The sequence below is a fragment of the Somniosus microcephalus genome, chromosome 19 (genome assembly GCF_052327205.1).
Source record: "Somniosus microcephalus isolate GS21.2 chromosome 19, FLI_Smic_1.0, whole genome shotgun sequence".
NCBI classification, from domain to species: Eukaryota; Metazoa; Chordata; class Chondrichthyes; order Squaliformes; family Somniosidae; genus Somniosus; species Somniosus microcephalus.
Genome location: NC_141005.1, coordinates 4,643,796 through 4,647,432, shown reverse-complemented (window position 1 = coordinate 4,647,432; position 3,637 = coordinate 4,643,796).

Below are 3,637 nucleotides of genomic sequence, written 5' to 3'. Positions count from 1 at the left end.
TCACACACTCCCAATCTCTCTCTCACACTCCCAATCTCTCTCTCTCACACACTCCCAATCTCTCTCTCTCTCACACTCCGAATCTCTCTCTCACACTCCCAGTCTCTCTCTCTCAGACACCCAATCTCTCTCTCTCACACTCCCAATCTCTCTCTCACTCCCAATCTCTCTCTCTCACACACTCCCAATCTCTCTCTCTCACACTCCAATCCTCTCTCTCTCACACTCCCAATCTCTCTCTCTCTCACACACTCCCAATCTCTCTCTCTCTCACACTCCCAGTCTCTCTCTCTCTCACACTCCCAATCTCTCTCTCTCACACTCCCAGTCTCTCCTCTCTCTCACACTCCCAATCTCTCTCTCTCACACTCCCAGTCTCTCTCTCTCACACTCCCAATCTCTCTCTCTCACACTCCCAATCTCTCTCTCACGCTCCCAGTCTCTCTCTCTCACACTCCAATCTCTCTCTCTCTCACACTCCCAATCTCTCTCTCACACTCCCAATCTCTCTCTCTCTCACACTCCCAATCTCTCTCTCACACTCCCAGTCTCTCTCTCTCACACTCCCAGTCTCTCTCTCTCACACTCCCAATCTCTCTCTCTCACACACCCAATCTCTCTCTCTCACACACTCCCAATCTCTCTCTCACACTCCCAATCTCTCTCTCACACTCCCAGTCTCTCTCTCTCACACTCCCAATCTCTCTCTCACACTCCCAATCTCTCTCTCTCTCACACACCACCCAATCTCTCTCTCTCTCTCTCTCTCACACTCCCAGTCTCTCTCTCTCTCTCTCTCACATTCCCAATCTCTCTCTCTCACACTCCCAATCTCTCTCTCTCACACTCCCAATCTCTCTCTCACTCCCATCTCTCTCTCTCTCACTCCCAATCTCTCTCTCACTCCCAATTTCTCTCTCTCTCACTCCCAATCTCTCTCACACTCCCAATCTCTCTCTCTCTCACACTCCCAATCTCTCTCTCCTTTCTCTCTCTCTGCTTCCCCCTCTCTCTCTGTCTCTCTCTCCTTCCCTCTCTTTCTCCTTCCCTCTCTCTCCTTCCATCTCTCTCTTTCCTTCCATCTCTCTCTCTCTCTCTCCTTCCCCTCTCTCTCTCTCTCTCTCCTTCCCCCCCTCTCTCTCTCTCTCTCTCTCTCTCTCTCCTTCCCTCTCTCTCTCTCCTTCCCTCTCTCTCTCTCTCCTTCCCTCTCTCTCTCTCCTTCCCTCTCTCTCTCTCCTTCCCTCTCTCTCTCTCCTTCCCTCTCTCTCATTCCCCTCTCTCTCTCTTCCCCCCCAGTCGCTCCCTCTCTCTCTTCCAACAACAACATGCCCTCGAGAAAGCCTCGGCACCGCCGGGCTCCCCCCAGCTAGTCTATATATATAAAGCGGCTCTTCTGTCTGTCCCGATGTCTGTCTGTCCGCCTGGTCTCTATACGTTTGGAAGTTACAGAGCGTACCGACGCGCGAGCGTTGCCTCAAAAGAGAGCTTGCGATTCCGGACTGGTCATAGGCGTATTTACGTTTCGGCCGGAACAAAAATCCCGCCCGCGGTATCCCAAAAATGTTCAGCGTTCCGCTCATTAGCATCTCATTAGCGACCGTTTGTGACGTCGAGGTCTTCCTACAGTTGAGTGTCGAGTGACTCGACGATTGACCAATCCTACGCTTCGGTGACCTGACCGGTCGACCAATCTGTGCGTGTGTGGGCGGGCCTTATCCTTCTGAACCGAGGTGAGTGGCCGCCATCTTGATTTTCCACGATTTTTTCCCCCACACTTTCTGTGTGTTAGGGAACTAAGGTAAATATTTCAATTATGTGTTAGGCAATTAATTAACAATTTATTTGAGTTTTATATTGTGTTTAGCAACCCCCCCCCCCCCTCCTCCTCACCCTCGCGCAGGGGGGACTCGGGGCCTGAAGCTGAAAAAATTTCTCTCTCTCTCTCTCTCTCTCTCTCTCTCCTTCTCCTCCTCCCTCTCTCTCCTTCTCCTCTTCCCTCTCTCCTCTTCCCTCTCTCTCCTTCTCCTCTTCCCTCTCTGTCTCTCTCTCTACTTCCCCCTCTCAGGTGTTGCGGACGTGAGTGCGGGCGCGCTGCCCCGAAGTTTTCCCCGCTCGCTAACGGGCCTTGCCGGCTCCCGCGGGTCCGCTCGCACTGACTGCGCATGCGCCGCCCACACTCACCGCGCATGCGCTGCCCGCACTCACCGCGCATTGCGCCGCCCGCCCGCACGCAGCGGCCGTCCATCAGCCGCGCGATACGCGGGGGACCTCAGCAACGGCACCGGACCTCAGGCGCTAGGCAGGGGGAGGGGCCGGAGAGAGGGACAGAGGGGAGCAGGGGAGTGGGGGAGGGGAGGGTCAGAGGGGAGGGGAGGGATGGAGAGAGGGGAGGGGAGGGGGAGAGAGGGGAGGGGAGGGGAGGGAGAGAGGGGAGGGGAGGGAGAGAGGGGAGGGAGGGATAGGACAGGAAGAGGACATGACAGGGAGAGGGGGGACACACAGGGACAGGGAGACCAAACGCCCCAAAATTGCCCTCGCGCCCCAAAATTGCCCTCGCAACGCGGGGCTCGCTAGGCAGGGGGAGGGGCCGGAGAGAGGGACAGAGGGGAGTGGGGGAGCGGGGGAGTGGGGGAGGGGTGGGAGAGGGAGACAGGGGAGGGGAGGGAGGGGTGGGTGGGGGAGGAGGGAGACAGGGGAGGGGAGGGAGAGAGGGGAGGGAGGGGAGGGAGAGAGGGGGAGGGAGGGAACAGGGAGAGGACATGACGGGGAGAGGGGGGACACACGGGCAGGGAGACCAAACGCCCCAAAATTGCCCTCGCGCCCCAAAATTGCCCTCGCAACGCGGGGCTCCCCAGCTAGTATATAATAATTGAAACGCTAAACCTCAAATCACTCAATTTGTTGCTTCATCTAAAGATGTATTTTTTAATTGAACCTTAAATCACTTGATTTAATTTTTTTCTGTTCTGAAACTTTGCTTCCCTTCCACCCTTGAAAAAATGAAAAGATTTTTTTGAAATAAACAAATTGCCAATTTTCTGCCTGCTCTCTTGAAGGAATTTACTGTTGCTGGGTTGCAGTTAGAAAGAAAGAACTTAGTATTTCTATAGTGCCTTTCACGTCTTTGGGCTGTCCCTAAGTGCTTCGCAGCCAATTATTTACTTTGAATTGTCGTCACCATTGTTACGTAGGCAAGCATGGCAGCCAGTTTACACACCGAGAGGTCCACAAACGGCAACTGAGATGAAGAATCAGTTAATACGTTTTGATGGTATCAGCTGAAGGATGAATGTTGGCCAGGAAATTGGCCAACTTTTCCTGCCCTTTGAAAATGTGCTTTGGAATCTTTTTATGTCTACCTGAACAGGGAGTCGGGCCAGTTTAATGTCTTGTCCAAAAGCCAGCACCTCTGACAATGCAGCACTTTGCTGAAATTGCTACCTGGATTATGTACTGAAATCTTGGAGTGAGAGTTGAACCCACAATCTTCTAACTCTGAGGTGAGAGTGCGCCCACGTGAGCACTGTCAGCCCTCCAAAACCTCTCCCAATGAGTTGCAGAGAAATCTGAGAGAAAATTTATTGGTGAGGAAAAATTATTATATATTAACATTGAATACATTTTAGTGCAGATAATG